The sequence below is a fragment of the Crinia signifera genome, chromosome 7, assembly GCF_055691185.1.
Source record: "Crinia signifera chromosome 7, ASM5569118v1, whole genome shotgun sequence".
In the NCBI taxonomy this organism is placed as follows: Eukaryota; Metazoa; Chordata; class Amphibia; order Anura; family Myobatrachidae; genus Crinia; species Crinia signifera.
In genome coordinates, this window is record NC_139223.1 from 63,607,280 (window position 1) to 63,627,613 (window position 20,334).

At 40.7% G+C, this 20,334-nt stretch overlaps 1 non-coding gene across 1 annotated transcript; it reads left to right on the plus strand.

The window, feature by feature from the left end:
• Positions 1 to 11,453: 11,453 nt before the first annotated feature.
• Positions 11,454 to 11,587, plus strand: LOC146025492 (small nucleolar RNA SNORA17). Its single transcript, XR_014454155.1, has one exon. It is a non-coding gene; the product is annotated as a small nucleolar RNA SNORA17 (small nucleolar RNA).
• Positions 11,588 to 20,334: the final 8,747 nt, after the last annotated feature.

The window sequence follows — 20,334 nt, forward strand, 5'->3', positions numbered from 1 at the left end:
GGTGGAGATAGAGGCCAGATGTTCTAAAGACTAAATCAATTCTGGCTTATCCGCATGGGTCCCAGCGAAGATCTGGTTGGAATTTTCAGAGTTAAATATGGGGTTGGTAGCTATATCAATATTATGGGATGCCTTTAACTCCTTTATTAGAGGTTCCCTAATACAAAAAGTAAACACTCTTAAAAAATCTTATAAACAAACTGAATTGGAACTAGAGTCCTCTTGTAGACAAATTGAACTCCTATATTTAGAGAATGGGTGGGAATCCACCCAAAAACTCTGGCTGATAGCCCAAAAAACATGGGTGGACCTTCTTACAGATAAGGCCAAACACCGGTTGTTGTTTTCTAGACATTCCCAATATGTGTTTGGGGAAAGGCCTGGCAGCTACAGTACATGGCTAAATTAGCCAATGCAGTTGTGACGAGCAACACCATATGTATGATAAACACCCCCCAGGGTGTATCACACACTCAGACTCCCAACATTGTAGCACAGTTTCTAGATTATTACAGATTGTTGTACAGTTCTAAAGTAACCTGCAAAATCCCCGACATACAGAGTTATCTGGATGGGGTAACGATGCCTTCACTGTCGCCCCAAGATAAGGATACAATTGATGCCCCTCTACGATTAGATGAGGTTGAGACAGCGATAAAATCATTCCCGGGAAGAAAGGCCCCAGGACTAGACGGTCTTCCCCTCGAGTTATAAAAAAAAACATACAGTATCTTCTTTTATGCTCCCAAGTTGTTACATTTATATAACGAGTTATTTCTGCATGGCTCATTACCCCAATCCATGACTGAGGCACTCATAATAGTCTTTCTGAAGCCAGATAAAGATCCTAGCTGGGTGGATTCATATAGGCCTCAATTCAGTAATCACTAAATCAATACAGTAATCACTAAAATAATACATGAGGACCAGCTTCATGCCTGGAAAATCCACCATGATTAATCTCTGTAGGCTATTCACCCATTTGCAGATTTCTAGCAGGGATGCCAACACCTCTGCTGTAGTCTCGCTTGATGCTCTGTGGAGTGGGCGTTCCTGTGGGAGACAATGGCTAAGGTGGGGATAGGTTTGAGATTCATTGGGTGGGTCAAACTTCTATACTCTTGCCCTCAGGCTAGGGTCTCAGTGAATGGGTGCATATCTTCATCTATTCCATTGGCGAGGAATACCCGGCAGGGGTGCCCCTTGTCTCCTACCCTATTCGCCATCGCAATTGAGCCTTTGGCTTGCCTCATATGAAATGCCCCCTTTGTAGCAGGTTTTTCCCTAGACCCCCTAGAGGATAAGATCGCCCTTTATGCAGATGATTTTTTATTGTTCATATCGGACTATGCCTCATCTATGACTAAAGTACTAGAAATTATCAATACATTTGGCACCTATTCTGGGCTAGTAATTAATTGGGATAAATCTTGCATACTCCCCTTCAGGGGTGGTATTCCTGACACCCCTGCTATATTGCTCCCGTTGGAAGCGGTACATCTGTCAGAACAGACTTAGGTCTATAGTCATTAGGTCGACCCCGGAAGGTCGACTGGCCCCAAGGTCGACAGGGTTAAAGGTAGACATGGGTCAAGGTCGACATGACTTAAGGTCGACATGGGTTTAGGTCGACATGAGTTTTTCACTGTTTTTTTACCGGGATGTCGACACAGTTGGCATGGACACAGTTGGAGTTGAACCGCAGCCCCTTGGGGCCAGTCGACCTTCCGGGGTCGACCTAATGACTGTCGACCTAAGTCTGATCTGACAGTTTCCCCTCCCGTTACGTTGGCTAGACTCCTTTAAATACTTGGGCATTTACATATTCAATGACCCATCTCAATATATACCTCTTAACGTGAAACCTCAATTGACATATTTGAAAACTAGGATATCGGTGTGGGGTAAGCTGCCCCTTACGGTAACGGGTAAAATTAATTTGATTAAGATGACAGCCCAACCCAAACTGCGTTACGTCATACAACATGCACCAATCTATCTTCCTATTAAAATATTTAGATCTATTGAAAGCCTATTATCCTCTATTATATGGGCCAGCAAGAGGGCTCGCATAAAACAACATACCCTGACAAGTACACGAGATTGTGGAAGGATGGCGCTCCCATTGCTTAGACTGTATTACTATGCTGCTCAGATGGCCCATTTGATTGGCTGGGAGAGTGAAGATGCCCCTTCCACTTTACCTCCCCTGCTGGTGTCTCGAAGGCTGCCGGGCCTGTCCCCATTGCATGTACTCTTAAGCGATAATGTTAAATTGATTAATATGCCCATTGTTAAACAGGCGGTGTTAGTGTGGAGACAGGTGAATCAAATCCTACATGCCACCGTGTGTGATCCGGGTGCCTCTTTGGATGCCTCTAGAGCCTTTACAGAACTTTCTGGCTTACAAATACGTGAATTCTGGAGCCAATGGGGTATCACCTCAATTGGCCAATTGTACCTAGATAATGTTTTTAAAACATTTCAGCAAATACGAGATGATTATCCTATACCTAACGTGCACTTTTTTAGATACTTGCAATTAAGGCACGCCTGTCAGACACAAATCCCAGATGGCCCCCCGCTGTTTAGTGATTCCCCTGCTAAAAAGCTACTGATGTCAGGTGGCACCTTTGGAGCCATTTCCAGATTCTATGCAGACCTTTTAACCTCATACCATGAGCAAGACCTACCCCACCTCAAAGAACTATGGGAAATAGATGTTGGTCCCCTTTCCAAGGATGACTGGGAGATGGCTTTGGGTAGCCCTCACATATCAACTACATCCTCTAGATTCCAACAGATACAGATGTTTTTAGGTGTACACCTTTTGGCACCTAATATGGGACTACCCTGCAGTGTCAGCATTCTGGCAGGAAGTAATACGTACAAAAATTTGTATATCTTTCTAGAGGATCAGAAAATAAATACTATACCATTTGGAGCAAATGGATTGACTCCCCCTTCATGCATCAGTGCACAGATATATGATGACCCCCACTGGGTCGGTCTAATTCCTTATCATTGTTGGTCTATAACATGTGTGCCTATGAGGAGCCACATGTCTCCCCACCTCTCCATTAGACGTGCATGTGCACACGTTTATATGTATGTACTGTATGCAGTTCTTATATTGTATTCCCCAGCAAACGGAGGCCGGCACTCGCTAGGTTCTCGCCCCATACAGAGCTAGATAAACGAATATATTTTGACACAGTCAGACTGCAGAGAGAGCACCGCAACAATTCAAAATGTTTTATTAAGACAAGTTTATTGGATATATGTATGCATATGTTTGCAATCACACTATGTAATATGCATATAAATGTACCTTATGCAACTGCAAACACGCTATATAAGAAATATATCGCATGCATTACAAGTCCATGACCTTATTTGTTAATTTTTGTATGTAAAACATCATAAAATTCCAATAAAAATGTATTGAATTAAAAAAAAGAAAGTAAGTCCCACTGGGGAGATTTATAGCAGGCCACACTAACAGTGGGGGTTATTTTGGTTCACTCCTTCTGGCAAATTCCTTCTTAGATGGACAAAACCATGTGCATTGCAAGGGGGTCAGATGTAAAATGTGCAGAGAAAGTTAGATTTGGGTGAGTTATTTTGTTTCTGTGCAGGGAAAATACTGACTGCTTTATTTATACTGCATTATAGATCTCACTTTTAAGTAAAACCCCACCCAAATCTAACTCTCTTGGCACAAGTTACATCTGCCCCCCCTGCAGTGCACATGGTTTTGTCCATCTAAGAAGGAATTTGCCAGAAGGAGTGAACCAAAACAACCCCCAGTGTCAGGATCTAGATCTTTATTGAATCTACAGTGCTCTATGGTCTGGTTAATGTCCTCAACCTTAATCGCATTACCTATATGGACAACAGTCAACCTAGGCAGCTGGGGCAAAGGACATAAAGAGAGGAAATATCTTATTGCGCAGGATAATTCAGGACTAGAAACAAAATAGGTACAGTATATTTCACAGTATGAAATAAACATTCTCAAATTCACTCAGAAACACTGGTGGGACAATATTACATGAACTCACTTTTATTATAACTTGAGGATAGTAAGTTGTGTAATTTTAGACCCCAATTTTTGAGATAAGAGTCCTTGTCACTTTTCTCATAAAATGGTTATGAGTTTAAGCAGATGGAAGGATGTTCAGTACAATCTTTATTTGGCTGGAATGAGTAGTTTTACAGAGAAGAGTAAGTTGTCGGAGTTGCATGGACAGGTCCATAATAGTATGCAAGCATTTACATCTCAAAGCCAATTGGAGGAAATTTCCACTACTACCGGTCTTACGGGCATTCCATATGGTCAAAATATCAATATGATATACTCCAATAAGAGATGAGTAATTTGAGATTTTAAAGTTGAGTCTTGTAGAATGGAGTCTTGTAGAAGTCACCAGGAGAAGGGTAGCTGTGGAGTAAAAAAAACAACAACAGTAATTTCAACAAACATTGTAAATGTAGATATATGAGAAGTCAATATATTGGCACAAAGAGATTGATCCAAAAATAGTGTGTATAGGTCATGAACTTGAGAATAGTAAGTGCCGTATTTTGACGAAGGTTCCCTAACTCTCCACGCATTGTACAGGGAGTGAGTTTTCAATAAAGAGCCATGACAGACCTGTCAGGTAAGGGCAGTACTTAGTATACACCCAATAGAACCACACCTTCCCCAACCACTACCATATCATGATACAAAAGCTGATGCAGCTTGAATATTGATGCAATGATAACATACTGTAAGAATGCTTGTGATTCACAAGGGAGGCAGTTTGAATCTTAAAGTATCATATAACACTAATGATGGAAGATGAGGCACCAAAGTTGGCCAATGGATTGCAGTAGAGGATAGGCAAACTTTAGTGTAGAAGGCCCTAAAAAAGGCTAAAGGAGGGCAGCAGACTGCAGATCACAGTCTTCCAATATCAGAGGAAAGGCTGACTTATCCAAGTAAATAAAGGTCCTGCACAAAGGTTACCACCGCCCCATAGATGCACATAAAGGAGGTTAACCAACTTTCGATCTTGAACATAGTGTTACAAGTTTTATAAAAGAAAATTGAAAAATGTTTCAAGGCGCAAGCAAGCTACAGCTGCCTCACCACATCCACAGGACCACCAAATCCTCTAACAAACATACAAATGAAATAAATGGTGATGATACTCAGCCCACACATACACAAGATGATTTCCTCCACCCCCTTATATTCTCCACACTGCCCATTACATCCATTAAATGTTGAAGACAGTGTTGACTAGATAGTTAAGGAAAGTGTTAAACCTCAGAGGCTGGGCAAAGTCTGAGGTGGTAGTTTTAATCCAATAGTGAAGCAGGGAGGGGGATAGTTCTTCATCTTAAATTGTTTGGGTTGGAGTGAACCTGCTTTACAATTGTCTTCCCACCCGTCCTCTCCTTTTTTAGTGCTGTTGACTTAGCTTTAATTTAGGTATTGTGTGTTAGCTGTGGTAGAAGGTCAGGTTACCTTTTTTAGGGAGTATATACAGATAGTTTTTTGATTGTTCCTTGTTGTTGGTGTGCTTAACTTCATTGACCACCTTAACAGGGGGGGGGGGGGGGCAGTGTCATGGATGGATAGTCAAAGTATAAGGTTGAGTGGATGCCTTTGTGTGTGTGTGTGTGTGTGTGTGTGTGTGTGTGTGTGTGTATATATATATATATATATATATATATATATATATATATGGTTTATGGTTGTGATGCTGTTATCAATTTTTGCAGGTTTGGGAAGTAGTTTAATCATTCTTTCTTCGCCTTACAACGGGGCTCCCCCGGGTCCCCGCCACCTCGCCGAGGGTTGCCCCGGGTCCCCGCCGCCTTGCCGCCCCCCCCCCCCCTAACCCTGTCCGTCTCCCTGAAGCGGAGACGGACAGGGTTCCCATCTCCCCGCCGACGGGAAACTGAGACGCGCGCACGTGTGAGACGCACGCACGTCTCGGTCAGATGGGGCGCCTCTCCGCCGGCGATCGCCAGCGCCCAGATTCTGGCGGAGCAATAGTAAGAGGCGCTCCCTCTGTATGTCGACATAGCAACCAAAAACTGTTAAAACTCATGAATTCAGGAATCATAAAGGGTCATAACCTGTGTCTACTTCAACAGCAGCTACAAAAAGCTGTGTTTTAACAGAGGAGGGGCCCCATGTGCAGACTGCAGGTGGTCCTCGTCCAGGGCCGGTGCCACCATTAGGCAGCTTTAGGCATTTGCCTAGGGGCGCTGGCCACTAGAGGGTGGTGCCGCCTGCTGCAGATGAATGTTCCTTCCTTAGTTTCTTAGGTGTGCTGCTGTTTTGTACTGTACGTGGTGGAAACAAGAAAGGTGTTACCACCACCAGTGCGTTCCTCGGCCCTTAGCCACCTTCTTGTGCGGAACACTGCTCCCATCCTCCCACCACCTGCCGCATGCAATCACCTCCTTCACTGGAGAAATCACTGCAACCACAGTGACAGTCACATCCACAGAACCCCGCCGGCCACCCCCTTACCTTCCTCCCTGGCTGCCACCTCACCTTCCTTACTGCAGCCGCTGACAGAACCCCGCCAGCTGCTGTGCCTTCACCTACCTCACTGCAGCCGCGGACAGAACACCGCCAGCCGCCCCCTCACCATTCTCACTGCAGCTGCGGACAGAACCCCGCCAGCCGCCCCCTCACCTTCCTCACGGCAGCCGTAAACAGAACCCTGCCAGCCGCCCCCTCACCTTCCTCACTGCAGCCGCGGACCCCCCGCCAGCTTCTCCCTCCCTGGTTAATTCACTGCAGACATGGGCAACCATTTCCGTGGCGACTCCGAGGTTCCCCACATGGATGTGACTACCATGCTGTTGCAGTGGGGGTCCAGCCTTTGATTTGAGGGGAGGGGTGGGAGGAAGAAAGGGAATTTTTATGTGTGTGATGATGTGTACATTGTTATCTATATAAGTCTCACTACTATGTTTCATAACTTGAATATGGGTCCCTATGCATGGTGAAACATGATAACTGGTCCCTACATGCTTTGTAACATGATAATGGACCCCTACATGCAGTGTAAGATGGTGATGGGTCCCTACACATGGTATAACATGACAACGGGTCCCTACATGCGGAGTAACATGATTACGGGTCCCTATGCATTGTTTAACAGAACGGGTGCATGGCGTAACATTAAAACAGGTCCCTCCAAATGGTGTAACATGAATATGGGTCCCTCTTCATGGTGTAACATGAATATGGATCCCTCTGCATCGTGTAACAGAACGGGTCCCTACATGCTTTGTAACACGATAAAGGGTCTTTATACGCTGTGTAACATGATGATGGGTCCCTATACATGGTGTAACATATTAACAGGTCTCTATGCGTGGTGTAATGTGATAATGGGTCCCTACACACAGGGTACCACATTATAGCCCTCCCCGCAGTCCTATTTAGAATATTACATCTCTTCCCCATAGTCCTACCTCTAATTAATAATTATAATTATTAGCTGTTGAATGGGAATGTATACAATGACCAGCGGACAGGATGCTGCCTGTTAAAATACAGAGGCTAGCATAGTGATAAAGTGAATCCCAACAAATGTTGGATAAGTATACTTACTTTATCCCTTCTGCCCTCTCCTCAGCAACATAACCTTCCCAACTGGTGCCTAATCCTAACCGCACAACCTAAACCTAACTCCCCCACCATGCAGCCTAAGCCTAGCTCCCCCTTCAGCCTAACCTTAAGTCCCCAGCTACTGCCTAAACCTATACCTCCCTTTGGCCTAAATTCAGCTTGCCCCACATACTTATGTTCTGTATTCCAGTGTCGGCATTCCCATCGATGATGTATTCTGGCGTCGGTCTTGCAACCATAAATCCGGATGCCAGCATTGGCATTGGTATTCTTTGCTTGTTATTTTATTTATTATTTTTTAAAATACTTACATACATTTTAGATATTCTGGCATACACGTGTATGTCATATATCTCACATATATTACACTTATATTCGTTTACATACTTACATACATACATTTAACATTTAAAATTACAGGTCCATATTCATTTCTCTTCTGAATTCATCTAAATTCTATTTATTATCTCCTTGTTAGGTCCTTGTTAGGTCCCCCCCGGTGATGTTTCTTGTTTTTCAATATATTTTCCCCACACTTGCCATTTTTTGGTTAGGTTACTCTCTTGCATATCTAGTGTTTCCATCTTATATGCATAATTTATTTAGCTTATTACTAAGTTTAGGCTTGGTGCTACGTTCTGTTTCCAGGTCTGTGCAATTGCAGTTTTAACTGCGATATATATCTGGTTTATTACATATTTGTTTTTGACCTTCACTTCTTTGTTATATATGTGTAGTAGCACCATTTGGGGGGTCAGGTTTATTTTTACTCCCGTTACTTGCCAGATTAGATGTTCTACACCAAACCATAGATTTTTTAGTCCGCTGCATGCAGCAGATCTCCCCTTTCCTCCATACATCTCCAGCATTCTATATAAATTTCCAAGGAAAAATAGCCCCAATTCTCCAGGACACTTTTGAAGCAATAATAAAGAACGAAAAATTCCCGATTGAGATGTTGGAGGCACGCCTGGTGACGATCCCTAAGGAGGGTAAAGACTTGAGATGTGTTCAAAATTACAGGCCGATAACACTGTTGAACACAGATATTAAAATTTACGCGAAAATAATGGCAAATCTCCCACAGTTGATAAAAGACGAACAGGTCGGATTCGTAAGAAATAGGCAAGGAACAGAAAACATTAGGAAAGCAATAAATATAATGGAACACTTCTCAAAAAAAGAACTCCCACTTACGGTGCTGTCGCTCGACGCACAAAAAGCCTTCGACCGTCTCAACTGGGAATATATGGAGGTGGTCCTGAGAAAATATGGAATAGAGGGAGCATTCCTCAAAGCAATCTTAGCCCTATATTCAAATCCAACAGCACACGTATATATAAACAACAGATCCTCTTATAGATTTCCCATTACAAATGGGACGAGGCAGGGTTGCCCTTTATCGCCAATCATCTTCGTCCTTTCGATAGAGCCATTTGCAGAAAGTATAAGAATAAACCAAATGATAAAGGGGCCAATAGTTAACAAAGATCAATATAAAATACTTTTATTTGCAGACGAGGTGCTCCTAATGTTGACGGAACCAGAAAAATCCATAGAAATAGTAATGGGAATTATTGAAGAATATGCAAGAGCATCATACTATAAATTAAATTAAAAAAAAGACAGAAGCTTTACCAATAAATATAGAAGAGGGAAAACTATTGAATTTGAAAAGCAAATATAGCTTTAATTGGAAAACAAAAACTATAAGATACCTAGGAATAAACTTAGTAGAGAAGGAGGAAAATCTAATAGAATATAATTACATGCCAATGCTTGAACAAATAAAAAAGAAAACTAAAGATTGGCTAAATCATGAGATTAATTGGATAGGAAGGGTAGCATCCTTCAAAATGTTCCTCTTACCAAAAATTATGTATTTGTTTAGGGCAATACCACGAATATTACCAAAATATTGGTTAAATAAGTTCAATGCAGTCCTAAACAAATACATATGGAAGAACAGAAAAATAAAAATAGCAAAAAAAATACTTAGTGAGACCAAAAAAAAAAGGAGGGGTAGCACTACCAGACCTAGAAACATATCAACAAGCATGTATAATTAATCAAATAACAGGATGGGTAGGAAAGGAAAAAAAATCATGGGTGAAACTAGAGGATGATTTAGCAGGACACTTAGATACAGAAGAATTACTTTGGATACCACCAAAAATTAGGAACCTAATGAGTGCAACACCCAAAGCAATAAAAGAGACCCTGAAAGTTTGGGATACCATATTAAACACTAAGACCAAATTCACAGCCCCACTAAGACAAACGGAAATAAGAACCATAGCAAAATGCATCCCAGATTTAAACTTAAAGGAATGGATAAATAAAGGGATAAAAAACCTCCAAGATATACACTCAGGAGAGGGTCTATTATCATTTACACAGTTACAGTTAAAGTATAATATTCAGGGGATAGATTTTTATAAATATCTCCAAGTAAGGAGCTGGTTGGCTGAGTCCCCAACATCCGAAGACAGGCTGGTAAATCTCCCCAATATCTTACTTAATAAATTAAAAAACAAAAATTATAGAGGGGGAGTTACATTTTGGTATGGATATATTTTGAATAACAAACTGGAGGAGAAAATCAAACCACAAGTTAGATGGGAGCAAGACCTGAGGGTGGTCTTGGATGAAGGGGACTGGGCGAACTTATTTAATGCAATTCACACAATGACTAAATCTAGCTCCCATATTGAAAAATATATGAGATTGTTTTATGGGGTATACTTAACACCAGAAAAGATGAACAAATTTTACCCCGAGCAACCCAAGGCATTGGTATTCTAAATGCCGACATATCCCGGGATGTTAAGCACATCCCATTAAATTCAACTTGCCCCACATACTTATGTTCGGTATTCCAGTGTCGGCATTCCCATCGATGATGGTATTCTGGCGTCGGTCTTGCAACCATAAATCGGGATGCCAGCATTGGTATTCTGAATGTCGACATATCCCGGGATGTTAAGCACATCCCATTAAATGTAGTTGTTTCAAAATAAATACATTTTTCTGTTTTTTTCAGGAAGGTTATTTAACATGACATGTTGGAGAGCTACAAAATGCTCTCCAAATTACCTGTTATGCTCTTAGTATTGTTGTAAATGCTGTCCAGATTCTATGGAGGACACAGTAATACTCTGTGTGCTCCATATTGCTAATGGTCAAAAAAATTATCTCCGTATTGGCTGGTGGTCTCAGAAATGCTCTTAAGGTGCCCACACACTACAAAGATCTGCGATCATAAGATGTGCACATAAATTAGCCTTCAAATCTTTTGTCAGGCAAAAAAAGATTTCAGGCAAGCGCACATCTTTACCAAGATTTTTCTTAAGATCCCATGTGCGTTTCTATGGATCTTTTGTTAAATCTTGTTATCTTTCATGCAGCATGTAAGATCAGAAGATTTAGCAAAAGATCCACGGGAGCACGCATCGGACCGATATTGGCTGTTTTTTGACCGATTATCGGTAAACATCGGCTGATATATCGGACGATTTATCAGAAATCGGCCAAAAAATCGTTCTAGTGTGTGGGCACCTTTAGTACTATTGTCGGGCAGCCGATAAAATACTGAAAGTATTGTTTGGTGGACACAGTATTGTCTGGCATTCACTTAAATGCTATTTGTATTGTCTTTTGTTCAATAATATGCTTTCTGTGTTGTCTGGCAGGCACTAAGGGCCTTATTCTAGTTCATTCTTTCTGACAAAATCCTTCTTAGATGGATAAAACCATTTGCACTGCAGGGGGGCAGATGTAAAATGTGCAGAGAGAATTCGATTTCCCTGCCGCCTCCTGATGCCTACATGTCGGGGACTGCTTAGCTGTCCCCGGCGTGTAGGCATCAGGAGGTGGCAGGGAGGAGACGGAGACCCCCCGCAGACCACAGTACAGGTATCGCGGGGGGTCTCCGTTACCGCACCGCAATGCCAACCGCATATGTTAGTACATATGCGCTGGCATCACGGCAGACAGCTGGCGAAGGGCGGCGATGTATATTAATACATCCCGCCCTCAGGCCCTAAATGCTTTAAGTATTGTATGGTGAGCTAGTATTACATGGGGTTCCTACAGTCTTAAGGGTATTTTTGTTATTTACAGTATATATGTTTGTTATTCATAAATCCAAAAATGTATATATTAATATTTAAGAAAGTGAATTATGTATGAGTGGCTGGGCAGAGGGTATTTGGGAATGCAGGGGTGGAATTGTATGAAGTGTAAAGTTTAGGTGAGATTCTTTTTTGCGCAACCAAGCAGCAGTTCCAGGTAAGGGCTTGGAGGAAACACCACACCTCCAAAGAGAAATAGAATGTAGCAGAATATAGGGTTGCCCTCCACCTCAGAATAGCGCTAAAGAATTTTTTTATAAATGTAACTCCCCTGTTTAAATGGACACACCCGAATTCGGATCTTCTGGGGTAGTAATCGTGGGATATGAAAAACAAAAAGCACAGAAGAGCTTCGCCCTCGTGTAATACTGTTATTTCAAACAATACTGTGCAGATGTTAGGGTAATCAGCATATGATATATATGGGAAATGTTATCGGGGTATTCCCCCATTCAAGACACTCACACTATTTTAAAAATAGAGAAGCACATCAGAAACAATATAAATCCTCATTACGCCAAGATATTCAAATGAAGTTGGGGATTCCCCCTTTCCAGGTACTCACTCTTTTGTGGCTTGGATATAGCGTGTCATAAGTGATACTAAATCCTCTCCTTCCATCTAATAATGGAATTCCACCACAGTGAAGGTAAAAACAGATCCTTTATTTCCAAAATGTAAAAACAAAACAACACATGTATGAGCTAGATCCCTCCTCCAAACTAGCCGACTTTCCAGAGGTCCAGATGTCAGGTATATAACGGGGCCCCGTTTGTGGTCCCTCTGGTTGTTAGTCAGGTCGTCCAGGTGAGGTTCTCTGCTCCTATAGAGATCACTTCCAACGCGTTTCGATCTCTGTATGAGATCTTTTTCAAGGTACCAGTGATCTCTACCTATCCAGTTTAAATAGCCCTCCTAATGACTCCATTCCCAACACCTGCGCGGTAATTACGCTCATGTATAAAATATACATTCTAGTGATATCCCCCTGTCCGTTTGTTAACATGCTGATTCCGGGGTATGGGGTACGTGCGTGTACTTCCGGTGATGTCATCACCGGAAGTGACTGCCGGGGTTGGGATGTTGTGTCCTCTGGCTTCTCTCTTCCCCGGAGGTGTTGTACCCCGTCTGGTATCTTCCTCCCCCTTCCGGAAACAGTCTGTGTGGCGTCCTTATTCTATTTGTTTCTATGCGGCGGCCATCTTGGGACACCTTGCCTTCTGAAAGCTTATGTGGCGGCCATCTTGGTACACCTTGTATATGTTATACGGCGCTTTGTCCTGATTCTCCTTATCGGTTTTCTCCATTCTTTTCTTCTAGGTGTATATGCTTTTCTCTCCAGGTTATTCCAGCCATAATTATCTAAAATAAAGATAACTTTGTAGCAGCACCAATAGCAGCAAAGCAGGGTAATTATAAAACATTCCGATAAAATGATAAAACCCAGTGATAAGAATAATCAGATAGCAGCACCTTAGAATAGGGGTTAAAATGTACTAAAACCCAGTGACAAGATAAAAGGTGACAAGTAGAAAAGGTAAATGAATCATAAATATAAAGTGCAATGGAAAGTCTTAAAGGAACCACTTAATTTCGAAGTCCTGGTTTAGTCCTTTTGGTTCTAATGTATTTAATTTATATATCAGTTCCATTTCTTTTTTTGCCAACCTTTTTTGTATGTTTTTGTCCCTCTCAGTGGCTAGGACTAATTTAAACCCCCAAAACCCCACAATTTTGTTAGTGGAACATTTGTGGTATTTTTTAAAGTGGGATGCCAGCGGATGCATTTCAATTCCTTTTTTTATATTTCTGAAATGTTCAGCAATCCTGGTCTTAAGTGGTCTCGTTGTTCTTACTTTATACCATCTGTTGCATGAACATTCCACGGCGTATACCACATTAGCAGTATTGCAGGTCATAAACTCCGTGATTTTTATTTTGGTCCCATTGATGAATAGTTCGTCAGTTTTGGACACTGTGGGATTTTTAGTGTTCCTGCAGTTAATACAGAGTCCGCATCTGTAAAAACCCTTAGATCTATTGTCACTCGTTCTAACCTGGTCTCCCATATGGAGGCTCTTAGTTAGCTTGGTCTTTAAATTGTCTGATTTTCTATAGATATGTTTGGGTTTTGCTGGTAGTAGACTGCCTATTATGGGATCTTTTTGGATAATGGACCAATGTTTTTTGAAGATTTTCTCTACTTCAACATGCTGGGAATTAAAATTCGTAATAAAGGCCCATTGGAAGTCTGTATTTTCTTCTTTAGGTCGTAGTTTTGGCTGTAGTAGGTCTGTTCTCTCTATGCTCATGGCGTTATCAAGGCCTTTCTGCACCGTTTCTTTTTCATACCCACAGGCCAAAAACGACTCTTTCATAGTTTGTGCTTGTTCCTTAAAAATCTCCGGATTCGTACAATTCCTCCTCAACCTTTTAAATTGTCCCCCTGGGATACTGGTGAGCCAATTTTTATGATGACAGCTGTCAGCGTATATGTAAGCTGAGGAATCAGTTGGTTTCTGGAAGGTTTTGGTACATAACTTTCCATCTTCTATATAGATGGACAGATCTAAATAGTTAATGGTTGTCCTGTCAATGACAAAACTAAGTTTAATGTTCAGGGTGTTGTCATTAAGATACGTACAAAAGTTTTGAAGTGTTTCCAGATCCCCCTTCCAAATAAAAATGATGTCATCTATACACCAGGTTTGCCTTGAAAGGATGCTCCGTCCAAACATATTCGTTTTCCCAGCTGGAATTGTGCAGCTTTGCCTAGTTATCTAGAAGCCTTGCACCGGTCCTGTCCCCATCTTCTCAACATATAAGTAGTCTCTGGTATTTTGACAGAAACTACTGCACATGTCTAGGTCTCCGGAAGCATGGTGCCCACCATGTCCCAGAGAGTAAATTTACTGCTGCGCATGTGCGGTGGCCATTTTAGCTGTGATTTTTAGTTTAGCTGTGATATTTTATCTATATTGAAAGATAGCAGTACAGTCACTGGAACCGGAGGCATCTGTAATGTACCAGTCTTGTTCTTCCACTAGCAGCTAAAAGTATAATAAGAAATAAGAACATTCAAAATAGGCAAGTTCTATTATAAAAATATTTCCCTGTCTTACTTACTAAGGTAAGTTGTCACCCAAAGGTCTCAGCAGGACTCGAGTGTTCCTTTTATAATATCACCTTTTATATAGGGGAGGAGGTAAATTGTATCCCTTTTATTGCTATTTCCCCAGAACTGTTAAAAATTCTAACACAACTGCTAATTTTTGTGACATAAAGTTGTTAAACAAAAATAGTATGTATAGAATGTGTAATAAAATATAAAGAATCTTCAGTCTAAAATAAACGTGTAACTTTTACCCGTATTCGCTAAAATAGAAAATATGACATTTTGTAGGTAGAGTGGTAAACTTGATACTGCTATCGTATTGCTGGACTAAACAAGAGTCATTCATGTATCAGTAGAATGTCATCACACAAATTTAGATCATCAAAATATTTGAGCTTCATAAACCATGAAGCAAATACAGATGTAGCCAGCCTCATTGTGCCCGCCTGCGTGACATATCCATAGCGCTGGCAGGGGGCATGGCTGGCGGAAGGGGGATGGGGCGCACGTGTAACTTCTATAACATGACATTATAAGTTTTCTCTGATGGAAGGTAAAAGCCTTTGGTTAGCTGGTATGTGTTTGTTATCATCTTGTCCAGCTCTGGATTTGTATCAATTTTTTTTAATTAATCATTGTATGGGGAGGGGCAACTAAGGAATGGAAGAAATAGTTACTGCTTTACTATTTACTGTATGTCTATATGGGATTTAGTAATGCAGTTAGGATGGCTTGTAACTGATTATTAAGAAGCTTTGTAAAAGTTTAGACCTTGATTTACTTTAATTGGTCTACATGGACCAATAGTTCTGGATAATTTAGTGTGTGTTAGCTGTTGGGGCTACTGATGTAACTGAACCAATTCCCAGTTTAAAGGAAATTAGGGGGTTCTCATGGAGCAATACTAAGGGGTAGATTTATTAAGCTTGGTGAAGTGATAAAGTGACTGGTTTTTATCACCGGCCAATCAGGTCCAACCTGTCATTTTTCAAACCAGGCTTGTAACTTCACAAGTAGAAGCTGATTTGCCGGTGATAAAAACCAGACAGTTTATCACTTCACTGAGCTTAATAAATCTGCCCCTTAGTCATATACTAGTAAGCAAGGTAAATAAGGAGTAAATAGGTAATGAAAAGTGAAGGATGCAAGGCAAATGCTAGAAAATGCAATATAATGAAGCAAAGGATACTGTACATAATGTCCAGTTCTATACAATTAACCTGTTTGAGGACCAATCATTGTGGTGAATCTTGTTCTTAAGATCTCAAGTAACAGGTAGCAACTGTTGGGAAATCAGACAAGGTGGTTTCCCAATATGTATAATGTGTACCTGTAATAGGTTGGAAAGAGACAGGCAAAACAAATTCCTTTCTTGAAAAGTTTCTTGAAAATTTGAGAGAACTAATTTCATTGCAACCAGGTATGATAAGTTATGTCCAGATGTATGCAGTCAGAATCCAAAATTCTCTCTATAGTTGACTATTGGACATGGGCTCTCATTCTGGTTGACTCGGTAAGTTGAAAGAACGCACTTTTATTTTTTCAAAGAAGTTAACATAATACACTCTATACATTGCTAATGTGGTAAATACCTATAGTAGCTGCAAATGTCAGTTTTTTAAAGGAATATCTACATAAGTGTATAGAGGCCCATTTCCAGCAACCATCACTCTAGGGTTCTAATGGTACATTGTGTTTGATAATCACGTTAAAAGACTAATGGATGATTAGAAAAACCTTGAGTAATTACTGCTGAAAATGGGTTTGCTTGTTAAAGAAGCTATAAAACAGACCTATCTTTGAGCTAGTTGAGTATTTGGAGCATCACATTTGTGGGTTTGATTATACTCTCAAAATGGCCAGAAAAAGAGAACGTTCATTTGAAACTCTACAGCAGGGGTTCCCAATCTTTTTCAAATCATGGCACCCTAGAGTATCAGAATTTTTCTACTCCACCCCTAGGCCCAAAAACATATATATAAAATGATTGTTTTATATATGCTTCTTAGGTTCAGTTATGTGTTAAAGGGCATGATTTGCTTCTGATCGTACACACATTTTATTATTAGCAGCCACCAGCACTGATTTTGTTCATAAATAATTGATCATAAATAATTTCAATTGGTCCTGGACCACCAACCCGTGGCACCCCTGCAAGTATCCCAAGGCACCCCAGGGAGCTCAAAACACAGTTTGGTAACCACTGCTCTACAGTCTATTCTTGTTCTTCAAAATGAAGGCTATTCCATGCGAGAAATTGCCAAGAAACTGAATATTTTCTACAATGATGTGTACTACTCCCTATAGAGAACAGCACAAACAGGCTCTAAACAGACTAGAAAGAGAAGTGGGAGGCCCCGGTGCACAACGGAGCAAGAGGATAAGTAAATTTCCAATGACCCAAAGAAAAGCTCCACATTATGCAAAGTATTCTGTCTGTAATGGTGTGGCCAGCACAGTCACCAGATCCTAACCCCATTGAGCTGTTGTGGGAGCAGCTTGAGCATATGGTACGCAAGAAGTGCCCATCAAGTCAATCCAACTTGTGGGAGGTGCTTCAGGAAGCGTGGGGTGAAATTTAGATCACTTCAATAGATTACCTCAATAAATGCTGTAATTGCTGCAAAATGAGCAATCTTTGATGAAAGCAAAGTACAAAATTGTTATTACAAATAAAAATCTTTATTTCTAATCTTGCCAATGTGTTCTATTCATTTTGCAACTCATTTGATAAATAAAAGTAAGTTATCATGTAAAACACAAAATTGTCTGTTTGACCCCAAATTTTTGAATGGTAGTGTATGTTAGGTGAGAATATTACCAGGTGGTACAACTACGCCAAGTTTGCAGTGTAGTCATATTGAAACAAGATCCATAAGGGGTATGATTCTGGTTCACTAGCCAAAGCAAATTCTCTCTGCACATGTTACATCTGCGTCCCACAATGAAGGTAGCAGCGCTGGCGGAATAGTAAAAAATGGCCACAGCGTCTGAGCCATCTAGAGCTCAAACTAGTGCTCAGAATCTACTGCGCTGTGCAGTGTGGCACTGCAGCCGGGAAGGGGGCCCAAATGGAGGAGACAGCACACGGGTCTCCTCCTATCTTAAAGCACCCCTGATTCCATGTGTGAGCTACTGCCAATTCCATTTTACTCTATTAAATTAATAAATTTTTATGAAGCAAGGTTAAGATGATTTCTGAGTCACTCGCACGTCCGACAGCACGCCTTCTGCAAACCTGCGCCAGCACTCACCAGCTAATGAAATCTGGTGATCGGGCAGGCTGGCTGACAATGGCTCCATCTGTATTTTGTCATTTCAGTTAGCAATCATATGTCATGTAACAAAATGTAATAGTACATTCATACTGCTTTCAGACCTCAAATGCCGTGTTGCACCCAGAATGAGGATACAAGTGTGACCCGGCAGCACTGACATCATCCAGGGGGCGAGACGGATGAGTGGCGTGTCAACCGTGTTGGACCAGGGTTATTTCCTAGGAAATCTCAGTGAGTCTCCTGTACTGCAAATTCAGGGAATGTTTATTTTGTCCCTTTATTCTTGCCAATATTGAAGATATTTTCTAGTCCTATTATAACCTTTGGATCATTTACAAGGAAGTGTATAAAGATTTATAGAGTCATATACAGTACAATGTTTAGTTATATAGTAAGCATGTTTAGACTAGTATCTTTACAATCTTATGAACTTTGATACTTGCTATTCTAGATGTTACCAAAACAATGGTTTCCAAGAAAGCTGTAAGTGCAGGTACCCAGCATGTCCTGCAGCCAGTGTGTCTGTGAAGTGCTCTTGACCCTTACTCGTTCTCACTGTCTTTATTGTCTTTTTAGCAATGTGCTGTATTTAGAAAAATGAAACGTGCAGAAAAGAGCAATGACTTTGCACCACTGGGAGCAAAAATGGGGACCTACTGCATAGATACTCTAGCAAATCTCTACTGGATGTAGAGTGGGATTTCCTTAGCTCAAAAACGGAAGCTCTCCCTATACCCATGAACCTATTAGCAAAACGGAAGGCAAAATATGACTACTCCTGGCAGACTGACAGCATAAATTATTTGGGGATTCCTTGTCCCCGCCAAACTGCAGGTTGGTCCAGTGTAAGACGGCTGTGTGATTCATCACCTAAGGAACCAGAAGATTCGATTGAATCATCTTGAGTCCCCCCCTTTTTTTATTTATTTAAAAAGGCATCATCTGGAAATTGAAAACTATACTACATCCTAGGATTAAAGACCTTATAAGGACTTATCCTTTCTGTACCAAGTCTGAAATTATACATCTGAAGGCTCTATGCACACTTTTTGAGCTAAATTTGGATAAAACTAACCCCTGAGGAAGTCGCCTTATCGACAAAACGCGTTGGGTTCTTCCTTAATTGACCGAATTGAATTTCTGACTACACAGATGAAAAGTGTTTTATTGTAATTTTAAACTATTTGTATTAAATGTTTCTGTACAGTATCATAACTGTAATTTATTGTTGATTTGGTGGTGGATATCTTAATTAAGGGTGCACTGGGTCAATCCCTTTTCCCATTTTCTGTCTCTATCCCCTACTAACAGAGGGGACATACCTGGTTGCTGCCCACCTATATATATTTTTCTAAGCGCATTGAAGGGGTTCCTCTCTTTTCGTTCGTATATATATATATATATATATATATATATATATATATATATATAGCTCGGATGTCTGGCACTCCTGAAGATGGGGTAATGGCCGCAGTGCCTCCTCAATGGTGGATGCAGACTCAAAGTAATCAAATGCTGGGACGTCTTGTCGACGTTTCAAGGCCGCTTGGCCTTTTTATCAGGACGTGTGTCCTCCAAAGTGCATAAAGTGCTGTGGAAAGTGCACAGATGAAAATGCCAAGCGGCCTTGAAACGTCGACAAGACGTCCCAGCATTTGATTACTTTGATGGAATAAACATCGTCACCTTTTTTAACTAAGTCCGCAGAGTGCCACTTCTTTTCTTCCCCCTGGGTGGTTTGAAATATTGAGTCTATATATATATATATATATATATATATATATATATATATATATATATATATACTACACAATAGTGGAGTGGCGCCTTTCACACAAATGTAAGATAGTCCTGATATAATATCCAATTTTCAGATCCAAAGAAGCAAGAAGGGAATTCTTCCAATATTCATTTATTATTCTTCAGTGGATAAGAGTATAAAACAACGAGTAGATAACATCCCAACGCGTTTCGTCTCACAGAGACTTCATCAGGGGAATATGTTTTATCAATCTACAAATGTACATGAAAAAGCTTTGTTTCAATAAAAAATAATTATTGAAATAAAATACACATTTAGTTATTATAAAAAAGGAAGATGAAAATAAATGAAATGAAAACAAGGAATAGAGAACCTAGTTGTTAGAATATTCAACTCTA